Genomic DNA, 17,361 nt, shown 5'->3' with positions numbered 1-17,361 from the left:
GAATCTGCCTCCAGCACACTTTCAGCCTCATGGCAACACATACTGCTTCCCAGTATCCAATTATACATTAGTTTTGGGAAGCTATTAGATTTGCCAATCCTAAGAGCGTAATGGAGCACTTGAACCAATATATGTAGTAACTCAGTACTCTGGCAGCCTTAGGACAGGACCTTTGTCAGACCATAGCATTTGCTGGACCACAGGAAGTCACCTATCACAGTCAGCACAGGAATGGTAAACATGTTTTAAAAACATTGTGCAACGTTAAATGAGAAGTAAAAGAGACTTAATGATCTCTTCATCTGACAATACAATTCCAGAAAATAGGAAGTATTGTTCAGAAAAGTGAATGCACCGCAGAGTTGAACAGGCAGGATATTCTAGAACCCAAAGGTTTCTGGATTGCGAGTGCAACCTGTATGAACTGATTAGAAAGTTAGCATGGCTTTAAGGGTAAATCATGTCAGACTAACCCACCTGAATGTTTTAAGATCATGAGTGCCTATTGTGTTATCTAAATAGCCATACAGAAAGCATTATAAAATGGCCAGAGCAATAGGTTATTTGCAAAGATAGGAGCACACAAAATTGGAAATAACCTATTGATTTGGTTTGGAAAATAGCTGCGAGTTAAAAGATAGAGTTAAAAAGTCAGGTTGGCACCAGGCTTCAAGGGATGTTTCCTAGGATTGCTTTCAGGCTTAAACATTTCACTATATTTATTGTTTACTTGTATGAAGGAATCGAGAGTTGCATATCCAAATATGCAACCACACTAATGGCTTGATGGTAAGAAGCAGAGGGTAATAGTGAAAGAATCTTGTCGGACTGGAGACCTGTGACTCATGGAGTGCCTCAGGGGTTGGTGCTGGGCCCATTGCTGTTTGTCATCTATATGAATGTTATAGATTTGAACAAGAATGTACAAGGCGTGATTAGTAAGTTTGCAGATGACACTAAAATAGGCGGTATCTGGACAGTGAGAAAGGTTATCAGAAATTACAGCAGTTGGGGAAGTGGGCTGAGAAATGGCAAATGGAGTTTAGTATGGATAAGTGCAAGGTCTTGCAATTTTGGCAAGTCAAATTAAGGTAGTAGTTTCATTGGTGAATGGTAGGGCTTTAAGGAGTGTAGTGGAACAGAAGGACCTTGGAGTTCAGGTGCAAGGTTCTCTGAAAGTGGAGTCACAGGTAGACAGGGTAGTGAAGAAGGCTTTTGGTACAGTGGCCTTCATAGAAGTTGGGAAGTTATGTTGCATTTATACAGGATGTTGGTGAGGCTGCAGTTGGAATACTGTGTTCAGATTTGGTCACCATGCTTTGGAAAGATGTTATAAAACAGGAATGAAATTTACAAGTATGTTGCCAAGACTCAACGGTCTAAGTTATAGAGACTCTTTCTTTAAAGCATAAAAGACTAAGGGGATGATCTTATACAAAGGTAAGATTATGAGAAACATAAATAAGGTGAATGCACTCTCTTTTTCCCAGTGCTGGGGAATTGAGGACTAAAGGTCATCAGTTTAAGGTGAGAGGGGAAAGAAGAAAAGGGAACCTGGGGGCAACGTTTTTTACACAGAGGGTGGCATACATTTGGAATGAGCTGCTAGCGGAAGTGGTTGAGGTAGGCCCATTACCAACATTTAAAAGGCATTTGGTCAAATACATGGATAAATCCAAACAAATGATTTAGATGAGAGTATAAGTTAGTCAGTTAATAGATGACACCAAAATTGGAGGTGTAGTGGACAGCGAAGAAGGTTATCAGATGGATCAATGGGTTGAGAAGTGGTAGATGGAGTTTAATTCAGATAAATGCGACGTGCTGCATTTTGGGAAAGCAAATCTTAGCAGGACTTATACACTTAATGGTAAAGTCCTAGGGAGTGCTACTGAACAAAGAGATCTTGGAGTGCACGTTCATAGCTCCTTGAAAGTGGAGTCGCAGGTGGATAGGATAGTGAAAAAAGCATTTAATATGCTTTGTTTTATTGGTCAGAGCATTGAGTACAGGGGTTGGGAGGTCATGTTGCAGCTGTACAGGACATTGGTTTTGCCACTATTGGAGTATTGCAAGCAATTCTGGTCTCCTTCCTATCGGAAAGATGTTGTGAAACTTGAAAAGATTCAGAAAAGATTTACAAAGATGTTGCCAGGGTTGGAGGATTTGAGCTACAGGGAGAGGTTGAACAGGCTGGGGCTGTTTTCCCTGGAGCGTCGGAGGTTGAGGGGTGACCTTATAGAGCTTTACAAAATTATGAGAGGCGTGAATAGGATAAATAGATAAAGTCTTTTCCCTGGAGTCAGAAGTCCAGAACTAGAGGGTATAGGTTTAGGGTGAGAGGGGAAAGATATAAAAGCGACCTAAGGGGCAACACAGAGGGTGGTACATGTGGAATGAGCTGCCACAGGAAGTGGTGGAGGCTGGTATAGTTGCAACATTTAAAAGACATTTGGATGGGTATATGAATAGGAAGGGTTTGGAGGGATATGGCCGTGTGTTGGCAGATGGGACTAGATTGGGTTGGGATAACTGGTTGGTATGGACGGGTTGGACTGAAGAGTCTGTTTCCATGCTGTACATCTCTATGACTCTATAAGAATATGGGCTAAGTGCAGGGAAATGGGGTTAGCGTGGATGGACATTTTGGTTGGCATGGACTAGTTTGGGCCAAAGGGCCGGTCCCCCTGCAGTAGGACTCTATGACTCTATAACTAACATTTGCTTGGTAGTAGGCAGAGCAAGATGAAAGTTTCAAGAGTATGTTTCTTTTTTCAATAACCTTCACAATGATACTTAATTAAGAGAGACATTAATAGGATAATTGGGAGTAGGATGTTGTAAAAGAAGATAGATTATATGTGGGCTGAACTAAGCTAAACATAGTTATACATTAACAAGTGACAGGGTATCCACTTTGGACTTAATAAGAGTTCTGGCCATACCCCTTCCAAAGAAATGACTTCATTTTCAGGATATACTAATTTGTCTTCAATTTATGGAGGTATCCATTGGCTTCATCAGTATGATTATTACAGATAGGAACTTAATTATGAGGAAATAATGCATTAGAGACATATAATATGCACTAGAATATAGATAATTACTGGATGATCTGCTCATGATATTTAAAACATTAAATGGATTTGTTAGGATAGACAGAGAAATTATTTCCTCAGGGGAGCAGCTGTTGCTCCCTTGCATCTTGCTTCTCAGCTATAAGGTGCTAGATTCAATTATTCAACCCCAAAACCAGGGCTTCAATGCAACAATCTAACATGGCGCTCAAGGGACTAAGTGAATGTTGTTAAGCTGAAAGTCCATGTTTTAGAAGGGATACTCGACTAGAACCTCACCTCCCTGCTCGGATGGATGCAAAGAAATTCAAGGACAGCTGATAAGCTTTTCATGTTGTTATGCCAGAGGACATCGCACAAGAAAGCTACTTCCTTTGTGATAGAATCTGGAACAAAGGGACACAATCTTAAAATTAGAAAAAGACCATTGAGGAGCAAACTCTGAAAGCACTGTTTTCTCATTTTGGGCAACAGAACATTATAACATAGAACAGTACAGCACTGGAATAGGCCATTCAGCCGACCCGTCTGTGCCAACCATGATGCCATTCTAATCTCATCCTATCTTCCTGCACAAGGTCCATACCCTCTATTCCCTGCCAGTTCATGTGATTGTACAAATTAGTCTTAAATGTTGCTATTGTATCTGCTTCTATCACCTGTCCCGAAAGAATGTTCCAGGCACCTACCAACCCCATTTTTAAAAAAACTTGCCTCGTACAGCTCTTTCAAACCCCGCCCCCCTCACACCCCCACCCCTCATTTCATACATATGCCCCCTAGTATTTGAAAAACACTATCCACCCTATCCACGCCTCTCAATTTCACATATTTCTATCAGGTCATCCCTCAGCTTCTGCTGCCCTTGCAAAAATAATCCAAGTCGGTCCAGTCTTCCTGAGAGCTAAATCTGGGGCTCTCTTACAAAAGGCTGTGATTCTAGGGCAATTATAGCTTTCAAGACTGGCATTGTTAGATTTTTATTAGGCTAAAATGTCAAGCAGTATGGAGCAAAATGGGGAGAATAACAAAGTCAAGGCACAGATTAGCCACTATCTAACTGAACAGCAAAAGAAAATATTCAAAAGCCTATTGCTGTTCATTGTGATTCTGTGAAATTGTATATCCTGGGATTAAAAATGATTGCTTCGTGATCTGAAAAGGATATCATGTTTGTCTGTGCTTCCGATGTATTTCTTCAATGTTTCCAAAGGTAGATCGGAACACTTTGTAGTTAGGCCAGTTATAAATTAAAAGCTGCCTTACTTCACAGAGAAATAAACTGACAAAGTTAGTCAAAGCAAGTCCAACTGTGTGACTACTTTCCTCAAAAAATAAGAAAGAAATTAATAGACTATGTCTGGTCCCTTTCATGGCTAACTTATTTCTTTTTAGCATTTATTTCCACACTACACGATCTCCCACATTTTAAGGTTCTCACTCCAGGACCAAAACCATTAATTCTTTATTCAAATTTTACTGACTCTCCATACCTGCCCTTTTTCCTTTCTGCTTGCCTTCGCTGTCAGGAAAGAGTTGTGCATTTGATTTCCCCCCTTCCACTGCAAACCAATTGATATGGAGATATCAATAAAAAACAACTGACAAACAAAGCTCTCCTGGGTGTAGATGTAAGGTCTTTTCTTGCCTTTGGTTGGAAGTTACTCCTTGTTTCTATAACACCCTAAGAACAAGGTGGACACAATATAATTTCAGCATGTTTCCTGCAGGCATCCTACTTTTTTTGCAGTAATCTCCAAAATTACTGGAAGAGGAGACAGTGGCATACTGGGAATGTCACTGGACTATGCAGAGGCACCAGTTAAATCCTACAATGACAACTGGTGGAATTTAGAATCAACAAAACTGGAAATGAAAGCTAATTTCAGTGATGATTATTATGAAACTATTATCAATTGTCATTACAAACCCACCTGGTTCACTGATATTCCATAGAAATCTGCTGTCCTTTCCCTGCTCTGACACACGTGACTCCAGACTCAAAGCTACCTAGTTGGCTTTTAATTGCTCTCCTGGGTAATTACGATGGGCAACATATGCTGATTTTTGTAGTCATGCCAATAGCAAATGGAAGAACGAAAAAAACAAACAAACCTGGTCTTTCTGGACAAAATATTGCATTATTCAAACACATTTTTAAAATCAAAAATGCAATGTCCTGTAATTTAATTTCTAAACTCAATCAAAATCTATTAATTTGAGTGAGTAGGTTAATGATCAACCACAGCAAATCAACATAAAATGTTGACAAGTACTGAATGAGGTCTGATAACCGCTCTATAATAACACATTATAACTTTTTGATTATGCATCCATAAATTCAACTATTTACTCTTGGTCATTAATCCATGTGAAATTTTTGCATCTTAGTTATATTTCCCTCCTCGTGCATCTGTGGTATTCATTATTTCCTCCAATATGTACTACTGTAATATACATTTTTTCGCATTTTATTTGGTTTTACCTTTCCAGCTGTATAACAGATTCTTCCCCAACAGTGTTTCTTATTTTTGTTATTGAAGGACTTCTTTTCAGATGATTAAGTAATCACAGATCAGCCACTGAAGTTACAAACTACATACTACCCTTTACACGTAAGTGCTGTAGTTTCTCTCTACTGAATCTGTCTTGGCAAGATCACAAAGAAAGCTGGAGCAGGGGCAAAGTGCAGAAGATTGGTGGGGTTTAGCTGATTAACAAACTGGCCTAAACCGGTTCTGTAATTTCCAGATTGTAGATTTATTTCAATCTCAGAATTATAAACAATAGGTTAGTTGCAGTGGTACAAAATGCAGTGGAGTAGTCAGTGATTTTGGTAAGGGGCGCTCTATTTTTGTCAACCTTCAAAATGGCTTAGCTGCAATGGCTAGGGATGACCTTAGTTCAAGAGACTCAAGATGTACATCAGCTTGGTTGAAGATGAGGAATAGTGGGTGAAAGATTTAGATTTATTGTCACATTTATAGAAAATTACAGTGAAAATTGTTTCTCATGTGTTAACACAATGTATTGCCACACTGAAACATGAATATAACGCAAGCTTTTACTGCAATAAAGTTCATCTTTCTCTTTTCTTTTTGTTCCTCCTCCACTGCTCCCCCAGATGCTGCTTGACATTGGGCAGGGTCTCTGTACTGGGCTCTAGGGTTTCGATTATGGACCCTCCTCTGCCATTACCACCACTACCACAACTGCCACATCTGAACTGGAGCCATGGTCCTGGTCTCGTACACCTTGTTCCCCATTTACCACTCCTCCAAACAATGCCACCAGATATTGGTCACTGGAGCCCTGGCTCCTGGCTCCAGACTCCTCCAACGCCGAAGCTGCAGCCTAGTGGGAGTTTCTATAGGCCCTCTTATGGTAACCACAATGGGAGACAAAGTAAGCAAGAATAAATATCGATTGCTTGTGATTAAGACTCAGCAATTGGGACACTTTAATCGACACATAACATGGAAAAATTGGCAATAGTAGTTTAGATGAGAAGTTTTCAAGATAATTTGTTAGAGCAGAAAATTCTGGAGGTGGTTTACAAGGTAGTGGATACATTAGTATTAACTTTCCAAAATTCTCTAGATTCTGGAAACTTTCCATCAGACTGGAAAGCAGCAATTATAATCCTTCTATTCAAAAGAGAAGGGAGGCAGGTAACATAAAACAACAGACCAGTTAGCTTAATGTCTGTAATGAAGGAAGCATTATAATGAGGGAAGTAATTATAGCTGTGCATTTAGCAATACTTAAGATAATCACAAGCAGAGTGAGCATGGTTCTGTGGAAAGGAAATCATGTTTAAACAATTTATTTGAGTTACTTGAAGGAGTGACATTTGCAGTGGATAAAAAGAAGCCTGGTGACATACTGTACTTGGATTTCCAAAAGGCATTTCGCAAGGTACCACATAAAAGGTTTTGTGCAATGCAGGCGCTCATGGCACAGGGGGCAGCACACCAGCATAGATAGAGGATCGGCTGGGTGCAGAAAACAGAGTATGCAGAAACAGGTCTTTGTGTGATTGTACCAGTGGGGTCTCACAGGGTTTCTGCTGAGGTTTCAATGTGTTACAATTTACATCAATACCTTAGATGACCAGCAAAAGGCATAGTACCTCGATATGCAGATGACACCAGGATGGACAGGAACACATGCTGTAAAGGGGACATATGGGAGTTGTAGACAGAATATAGATAGATTGGGTGAACAAGCAAAAATGTGGCAGATGGAATATAATGTGGGGAAAAATGTGAAATTGTTCACTCTGGCAGGAAGAATTTTAAAAAATAAAGTACTACTTAAACTGTGAACAACTACAGAATTCTGAAGTTTAGAAGGATACAGATGTTCAAGCACGAGTCACAATAAGTAGTTAAAAGGTTAATGGAAATATTGTCCTTTATTACAAGAGGAAATTTAGCATAAAAGTAAGGATTGCCCTGCTTCAGTTATACAGATGAGAACACATTTCAAATAATTGTACAATTTTAGTCTCCTTATTTAAAGAAGGAAGTAAATGTGTGGAGGGGCCACAAGGCATTAACTAGACTGACATCTACCCTGTCTACCCCGTTAAAAAAAGTGTGTTCATTTCCATGAGATTGCCCATTCTTCTAAACTCTTGAGAATATAGGCCCAGTCTCCTCATAAACCAGTCTCACCTTTCTAAGAATCAGGCTGGTTAACCTCTGCTGCATTCTCTTTACAGGATTTGGATATAAATATATTTGTCCATAGGCAAAGAAACCAGATTGCTCACAACACTCAGGTGTAGTGTCACTAGACTTACTTACTCCAACACGTAAATTCTTTTGCAATGAGGGTGAACATACCTTTTGCCTTCTAAATTTCTTGCTGCAGCTACATGTTAGCTTTTAGTGACATATGAACAATGACATCTAGGCCCCTTTAGTCATCAACACTTTTGAATAGCATTCCATTTGAGAATTTAAGAATACCAAAGTGAACAATCTCAAACTTATCTACATTATATACTGCCATGCTTTTGCTCACTTACTGAGCCTCTCACAACTCACATTCCCACCAAGTTTTGTATCACCTCAAAGCTTCAAAATACAATTATCCCCAGACCCAAATCATTGATACAATGTGAACAGCTGGGGTCCAGGGACTGACCCTTGCACAAATTTGGAATGACCCATTTATTCCTACTCTCAAATTTCTGCCTATTAACAAATTCTCAACCCATGCCAGTGTATTACCACCATGTCTGTGCACTTTCATTTGTTTACTAATCTCCCCTATGGCACTTTAAGAAAAATCTTTAGAAATAGCAAATATACTACATTTACTGACACTCCCTTCAATGACTCTGCTAGTAATATCCTCAAAAATGCAGTCTGGTTTGTCAAACATGATTCTCACTTCATAAGTTCAAGTTGACTCTATCCCAATCAGACATTTAATTTCTAAAAATCTAGCAATCACATCCTTTATAGTAGATTCTATAATCATTCTAGTATCATCTTGTGGGTCCCCTACCTCTGGAGGTTCATAATACCATCTCTGGTACAGGTCAATTAAATAATATCTAGATTCTAGTATTTTCTTCCTAGTTTCCCGTTTTCTCGCATCCTCCTTCTGAAAAATTGTGGGGTCACACTTGCAATCTTCCAATCTGGAGGCATTACTGCAATAATAATAAAATTTTGAAAGATGATCACGAACGCATCTCCCATCCCTGTAGCCACTCTTTCAACATTCTAGCGTGAAGATCATCAGGTTTTGGAGAATTGTCAATTTTCAATTTCATTTATTTCTCTAATCTTTTTACTAATATTAATTTCTTTCAGTTTCGTATTCCCACTAGTCCCTGGGATCTTAATTTTCTCACGAAGACTTTGTTTGACTTCCTCTGTGAAGAGAGACAAAAATCACTTACTCAGCATCTCTGCCGTTTCTCTATTTCCTATTATGAAATATCCTGTCTCTGCCTGTAATGGATCTACATTTGTCTTTACTAATCTTTTCCTTTTTACATATCTATAGGAGCTTTATTTTATACTCATATTCTATTCTCTACTTCTTTACCAATGTCTTGGTCATAGCGACGTAGAGTCATAGTGGTATACAGGCAGAAACAAGCCCTTCACCGCAACTCATCCATGCTGAACAGACATCCTAAACTGAACTCGTCCTATTTGACTGTATTTGGCCCATATGGTGTTGGAGGTGATTTCCTTGAATTCCAGGAGCAGCAATTACTGTTTTATATGCTGTTGCAATGTTTGGAACTTTGGAGAAAAAAAAAGTCGAAACAACCTCAGTTTTAAAAGGGAGAGGAACAGACAAAGGAAGCACATGGTAAGGTTAATGCAGGAGAGAGAGAGAGAAAGAAACTGACAAAGCAGCAAACCTGCACAGTTACTGCCTTTGCTGTTTGAATTCATGTATCGCTGGACATCCGAGAGCATCTGGGAAAATTAACAAACAAACAGTGAAATTCACAACTAACCTTGGAGGAACCTGTTTGGGAAAGGTCACAGCACAGAAACAGAAGTGAATATTTAAGCGTGGCCTTACAGTAAGTCTGCAGTAGTGAGTAGAGTGGGTTCTTTCTTGATTAAATGTTTTATGAGATATGTCTCTTGATTAAACTTAAAATATAAGGCATAAATATTACTTTAACCAGGAGCAGTGTTTTGTAGAGAAATAAGACAGTGCTATTTTCTGGGTGTGTAGATTGTGAAGAAGCAAAAATGGCCTTTAGTAGAGTGATATGCCCTTCTTGTCAGATGTGAGAGTTGAGGAAGAATTTACAGGTTACTGAGAATTATATCTGCAATAAATGCCATTGGTTGTGAATCTTATTAAATTGAATGGATCTGTTGGAGAGACAGTTAGAGGCAATGAGGAATTTACAAGAGCAAGGGGATGTGATGGATGGCAGTTATAGGAAGGGGGAAATGTCGCAGATACAGTCACATAGATGGGTTAACTCCAGGAAAGATAAGAGAGGTAGGCAGTTAGTGCAGGAGTCTTCTGTGGTTATCCCCATTTCAAACAAGTATGCTGTTTTGGAAAATGTAGGGGGTGATGGATTCTCAGGGGAATGTAGCACAAACAGCCGAGTTTCTGGTATTGAGACTGGCTCTAATGCAATGAGGATAGGTCAGGTTCCAAGAGATCAATTGTGTTAGGGGACTGTCTTGTCAGAGGTACAGACAGACGTTTCTGTGGCCAGCAGCAAAAAAATCAGAATGGTGATTTGCTTCCCTGGTGCCAGGATCAACGATGTCTCAGAGTGGGTGCAGAATGTTCTCAACGGGGAGAGGGGTCAGCAGGAGGACATTGTACACATTGGAACCAACGACATAGGAAGGGAAAAGGTTGAGATTCTAAAGGGAAATTACAGAGAGTTAAGCGGGAATTTAAAAAGGGCGTCCTCAAGAGTAGTAATATTTGATTACACCCAGTGCCACGAGCTAGTGAGGCAAGAATAGGAGGATAGAGTAGATGAATGCACGGCTGAGGGGCTGGTGTATGGGAGAAGAATTCACATTTTTGGATCATTGGAACCTCTATTAGGGTAGAAGTGATCCGTACAAGAAGGACGGATTGCACCTAAATTGGAAGGGGACTAATATACTGGCAGGGAAATTTGCCGGAGCTGCTCAGGAGGATTTAAACTCGTAAGGTGGGGGAGGTGGGGGGGATCCAGGGAGATAGTGACAAAAGTGATCAATCTGAGACTGGTAAAGTTGAGAATAGAAGCAAGTCAAACAGACAGGGAGAAAGCAGAGCACGAGGCTGAACTGATAAATTAAACTGCATTTATTTCAATGCAAGGGGCCTAACAGGGAAGGCAGATGAACTCAAGGCACGGTTAGGAACATGGGACTGGGATATCATAGTAATTATAGAAACGTGGCTCAGGGATGAACAGGACTGGCAGCTTAATGTTTCAGGACACAAATGCTACAGAAAGGATAGAAAGGGAGGCAGCATTAACGGAAGTTATTTGGGTGGAATTGTGAAAGGGATGATCACCTTATTGGAATTGTATTATAGACCCTCTAATAGTCAGAGGGAAATTGAGAAACAAATTTGTAAGGAGATCTCAGATATTTGTAAAAATGTTAGGGTGGTTATGTTAGGGGATTTTAACTTTCCAAACATAGACTGGGACTGCCATAGTGTTAAGGGTTTAGATAGAGAGGAATTTGTTAAGTGTGTCCAAGAAAATTTTCTGATTCAGTATGTGGATGTACCTCCTAGAGAAGGTGGAAAACCTGACCTACTCTTGGCAATTAAGGCAGGGAAGGTGACTGAGGTATCAGTGGGGGAGCACTTTGGGACCAGCGACCATAATTCTATTAGATTTAAAATAGTGACGGGAAAGGATAGACCAGATCTAAAAGTTGATGTTCTAAATTGGAGAAAGGCCAAATTTGACGGTATTAGGCAAGAACTTTCAAAAGCTGATTGGGGGCAGATGTTCACTGGTAAAGGGACGGCTGGAAAATGGGAAACCTTCAGAAATGAGATAACAAGAGTCCTGATAAAGTATATTCCTGTTGGGTGAAAGGAAAGGCTGGTAGGAAGAGGGAATGCTGGATGACTAAAGAAATTGAGGTTTTGGTTAAGCAAAAGAAGGAAGCATATGTCAGGTACAGACAGGATAGATCGAGTGAATCCTTAGAAGAATATAAAGGCAGTAGGAGTATACTTAAGAGAGAAATTAGGAAGGCAAAAAGTGTACATGAGATAGCTTTGGCAAATAGAGTTAAGGAGAATCCAAAGGGCTTTTACAAATACACTAAGGACAAAAGGGTAACTCAGGAGAGAATAGGGACCCTCAAAGATCAGCAAGGCAGCCTGTGTGTGGAGCCGCAGGAGATGAGGGAGATACTAAACGAGCATTTTGCATCAGTATTTACTGTCGAAAAGGATATGGAAGACATACAATGTCGGAAAATAGATGGTGATACCTTGCAAAATGTCCATATCACAGAGAAGGAAGTGCTGGATGTCTTGAAACACATAAAAGTGGATAAATCCCCAGGACCTGATCAGGTGTACTTGAGAACTCTGTGGGAAGCTAGGACAGTGATCGCTGGGCCTCTTACTGAAATATTTGTATCATTGATAGTCACAGGTGAGGTACCGGAAGACTGGAGGTTGGCTGACGTGGTGCTGCTGTTTAAGAAAGGTGGTAAGGACAAGCCAGGGAACTATAGACCAGTGAGCCTGATGTCAGTGGTGGGCAAGTTGTTTTAGGGAATCCTGAGGATGTACATGTATTTAAAGGCAAGGGCTGATTAGGGATTGTCAACATGGCTTTGTGAGCAGGAAATCATGTCTCACAAATTTGATTAAAGTGACAAAGGGGACTGATGAGGGCAGAGCGGTAGATGTGACGTGTACAGACTTCAGTAAGGCATTCGGCAAGGTTTCCCGTGGGAGACTGGTTAGCAAGGTTACATCTCACGGAATACAGGGAGAACTAGCCATTTGATTACAGAACTGGCTCAAAGGTAAAAGACAGAGGGTGGTGGTGGAGGGTTATTTTCAGACTGGAGGCCTGTGACCAGTGGAGTTCCACAAGGATTGATGCTGGGTCCTCTACTTTTTGTAAATGATTTAGATGTGAGCATAAGAGGTATAGTTAGTAAGTTTGCCAAAATTGGAGGTATAGCGGACAACGAAGAAGGTTACCTCAGATTACAAAGGGATCTTGATCAGATGGGCCAATGAGCTGAGAAGAATTACAAGAAAGATGAAATCGCAAAAGGAAGCATTATAAGGGGCAACATGCACTTCTTTTTTTGACTATAAGTTGGAATGGAAGTTGGATTGCAACATAGCTGAAATGCCAGGAGAGGTTTAGAACTTGGAAAAATCAAGTTGTGTACATTTTTAGCAGGACAAGACAGTATTGCTGTTGGAGCAGTGAGAATGATACATTATTGAGTCAGAGCAGCGTAAGAGGTTTTTGAATTAATGAGAAATGACCTAACATCAGTCGTTGAATTAGTCCAACAGCAGTTTGTTACAGATCTCCAAGTTCAGAACCAGGTTCTTTTGGCATGAATTAAAAAGGCAGAAAAACCAAAAAAAAATGTAAAAGGCAGAATTCCAGTATAAGGAAAGACTGAAGAGTCATGGAGTCATAAGGCACAGAAACATTACCTTCAGTCCAACTCATCCATGGTATATACCATAGAGTCATAGAGGTGTACAGCACAGAAGCAGACTCTTCGGTCCAGCTCGTCCATGCCAACCAGTTATCCTCAATTAATCTAGTCCCATTTGCCAGCACTTCCTATACATACACCCATCCTGATGCCTTTGAATTGTTGTAATTGTTCCAAACTCCATCACTTCCTCTGGCAACTCATTCCATACACGTACTACGCTCTTCATGAAAAAGTTGCCCCATGCCCTCTTGTTCTGAACTCCATCAACCTAGGTAAAAGACCTTGTCTAATTACCCTATCCATGCCCCTCATGATTTTATAAGGTCACTCCTCACTCTCCAACCCTCCAGGGAAAACAGACCCTTCTGTCCAATTTGTCCATGCTGACAAGATATCCTAAATAAATCTAGTTCCATTTGCCAGCATTTGGTCCATATCCCTCTAAACCCTTGCTTTCACATATCTATCCAGATGCCTTTTAAATGCTGTAATCGTATCTGCCTCCACCACCTCCTCTGGCAAGCTCAAATTTCCCAAACTAAACTAGTCCCACTTACCTGCATTTGGCTCATATTCCTCTAAACCTTTCCTATTCATGTATCTGTACAAATGTCTTTAAATGTTGTAATTGTACCTCCATCTACCACTTCCTCTGGCAGTCCATTCCGCATACGAACCACTCTCTGTGTGAAACTGTTGCCCCAAGGTCATTTTTGAACTTTCCCCTCTAACCTTAAAAATAAACCTTCCAGCTTTGAACCCCCTTACCCTAGGAAAAAGTCTGATGCTATACACCTTATTTCTGCCCCTCATGATTTTACAAACCTCTACAACCTCAACCTCCTACACTCCAGTGAAAAAAGTCCCAGTCTATCTGCCTCTCCTTACAACCCAAACCCTCCAGTCCCACCAACATCCTTGCAAATCTTTTCTGAACCCTCTCCAATTTAATACTATCCTTCCTATAGCATGGTATACACAGGACTGTACACAGTACTCCAAAGTGGCCTCACCAACTTCCTCAACAAGCAGAACATCAACGTGACATCCTAATTCCTATTCTCAATGGTCTGTGCAATGAAGGCAAGCATGCTAAATACCTTCTGAACCCCTCTCTACCTGTGATGCAACTTTCAAAGAATTATGTATCTGAACCCTTAAGTCTCTCTGTTTGACAACACTACCCAGGGTCACCACCATTAACTGTATATGTCTTGCCCTTGTTTGTATTACCAAAATGCAATACTTACGTTTATCCAAACTAAACTCCATTTGCCACTCCTCAGCCGACTGAGCCAATTGATCAAGATCCCTTTGTAATCCTAAATAACCTTATTAGCGGTCTAGCAAACCACAGATTTTGGTGTCGTCTGCAAACTTATTAATCATGCCTCCTAATTTGTCACCTAAATCATTTATATAAATGACAAACAATAGTGGACCCAGCATCAATCCCTGTGGAACATTGCTGGTCACAGGCCTCCAGTTCAAAAAAACAATCTTCTCCCACCATCCTCAATCTCTTGGCATCAAGCCAAGTTTGTATCCAGTTGGCAAGTTCTCTTTGAATCCCTGTGATCTAACTTTACTAACCCAGTTTACCATGCGGAACCTTGTCAAAGGCTTTACTAAAGTCCAAGTCCTTAACATTATGGCAGTCCTGGTCTATGTTGAAAAGTTAAAATCCCCTACTAGTACCATCCTATTATTGTTACACTAATCTGAGATCTCTCTACATATTCACTTCTCAATTTCCCACTGATTATTAGAAATTCTATAGTACAGTCCCATCAAGGTGATCATCCTCTTCTTATTTCTGAGTTCCATCCACATAGCTTCACTGGACGATCCCACAGAAATACCCTAAATACAGCAGTAATGATTTCCCTAATCAAAAATGCCACTCTCATCTTTTACCTTCCTTTCTATCCTTCCTATAGCATCCAAACCCTAGAACATTGAGTTGGTAGCCCTGTCCCTCTGGCAGCCATGTTTCTGTAATAGCTATGATGTCCCCAGTCCCATGTTCCCAGACATGCCCTGAATTCATCTGCCTTACCTATCAGACCTTTTGCATTGGAATAAATGCAGTTTAATTCTTAAGAGTTGCTTTTGCCTGCTTTGCTCTCTTTAACTTCAGAACCATGCTGATCTAGCTCCATTCTCACTATCATTTCTCCCTGACAGATCAATGATTAGGGGGCATAGATTCAAAGTATGGGGCAGGAGTTTTAGAGGAGATGAGAGGACTTCTTTTTCATCCAGAGAGTGTGATGGGAACCTAGAACTCACTGCTTGAAAGGGTGGCAGAAGTAGAAACCCTCATAACACCTAAAAAGTACTTTGAAATGCACTCACAACGATCAGACATGCAAGGCTACAGGCTGGAAAATGGAGTTAGAATAGTTAAGTGCTTGTTTTTGACAAGTACAGACTTGATGGGTCAAAGGGCCTTTTTCTGTGCTGCAGACCTCCATGACTCCATAATTCTGAAGGGTCAGAGTTGGAGTTCTATTCAGTTCGAGAGGACGTTACAGATGAACATTATTCTGTTCTCAGATAATGTTCATATTTTCCAACAGGAGGTATCAGATAGATAAGGAACAGGAATTTGGCATATCCTTCTTCCTATCTGTTGAAGCCAACTGGAGCAGCCAAATTGCTGGACTGCCTTTAAGTAAGAAAAATAATGCATTGTAGAGGTCATTTCCTTTTGGACAGTGGTCTATAAAACAGGAAAAGATGATGCTTAAAATCAAGGAAAGGAAGATATTTGCAGTTTTAAAAATGCATGTCTGGAATCCACAATGTTACCATTATCAAGCATTGAGTGAGAATTCTAGATCGTCTGGGCTCTGCTTGGATGTGTTCAAGTCAATTTTGCCCAGAGATAGTCTTATTTTAAATATGCAGAAATGCTCTCTACATGGAACTGAAACTTTTTAAAATCCATCACCGAATCACCAGTGCACTCTTTTTATGCATTAACCATGACTAGTAAATCACCCATTTTTCAAATTGAATAATTTAAGTACAAGGCCTGTTAAAGACAATGCAAGCCATCAAAGGTGAGGAAAAGGTAGGGAGAGGGGAAGTGGATTAAATCAAAACGGAGTTGGGAGGGGCCAGAGACAATCTTTTGATTGTTTTTTTCAACTGAGACTAGCTGTTGTGGACACAGGAGGGATCAGCATAGTGACAGCCATTTGATTGGTTCCTGGGCAGGTTACCACAGCCTGTACATGTCAACATTAAGCAGAAGCTTCTAGCCTGCAAAGAGAAAGCATCTAAATCTCTTTTTCTCCCTCGTGTGTGGAGAAGTAACAGTTAAATTCCTGGCAGATATTCTCACTAATCATTTCCCTGTAAACTGTTCTGTCTCAGAAAATTCCTGAATAAAAATTTTAAAAAATCAAATGCATTAAAGGGCTAAAGACTCAACTAGTGAAAGAAAGACTGGGAATAGTATTACCATAGCATCTCGTCATTGGTTAAGAATTAGAAGAAATCAAAAGAAATGGGTGGATCCCTGGTATGCAAACACCAAGTGTCACTATGTACTGAGGTTCTACCTGTCCCCGGTGTTGTGAAGGATGGGCCTGGCCTCGCTGCCGCAGAACACTCCGAGTAGTTGGACCGTTCCGTATCACCTGTCCTTCGTGGAAAAGTTTATGAAGAAAAAACACCTTTGACCACAAGTCTATCCGGAAGTGGTCAGCACGTAGTGTCCTCGAGACCCTTCGGGAAAAGGAGAGGGAGGATCCTATTGAGCGGTTCCTTAAGCAGACTGTCAAAGCCATTTGTCAGAATGCCTCATCGCCAGAACTTTCCAACAAGCACCAAGGCATGGCTTGGCTGCTGGTGAGAAGGGCTCTGCCTGTGAGATCCTTTATGCACACCCGGACTCTCAGCCGCACCACACGCTGCCCTCGAAGCAGCTGCGGGGGGGGATGAGACTGCCACACACCTCCTTCTGGAATGTGCCTACATAGAAGATGTCTGGAGAGGAATACAGTGGTGTTTGTTGAGGTTCGTGCCGAGCAGTGCCGTGGTGCGGGACTCCGTGCTCCACAGCCTGTTCCCCAGTATGCACACCGAGGCGAACA

The 17,361-nt window shown here is 40.7% G+C and overlaps 1 protein-coding gene across 2 annotated transcripts in view; it reads right to left on the bottom strand.

Moving 5' to 3' along the window:
- The window catches only part of shld2 (shieldin complex subunit 2), a 97,358-nt gene that overhangs the window by 75,908 nt on the left and 4,089 nt on the right, over window positions 1-17,361 (bottom strand). Inside the window, exon 1 of one of the 2 annotated variants that reach the window (XM_060854293.1) lies at window positions 3,357-3,459. The exons of the other annotated variant lie outside the window; for it this stretch is intronic. The gene's annotated coding sequence lies outside the window, so the exon portion shown is untranslated. Of the gene's footprint in view, window positions 1-3,356; window positions 3,460-17,361 lie in introns of those variants that run through there. 2 annotated transcript variants of the gene reach the window in all.

This window comes from Hemiscyllium ocellatum, chromosome 43 (assembly GCF_020745735.1).
Source record: "Hemiscyllium ocellatum isolate sHemOce1 chromosome 43, sHemOce1.pat.X.cur, whole genome shotgun sequence".
NCBI classification, from domain to species: Eukaryota; Metazoa; Chordata; class Chondrichthyes; order Orectolobiformes; family Hemiscylliidae; genus Hemiscyllium; species Hemiscyllium ocellatum.
The sequence above is the reverse complement of the archived record's forward strand: the minus strand, read 5'-3'. Positions and strand labels throughout refer to the sequence as shown.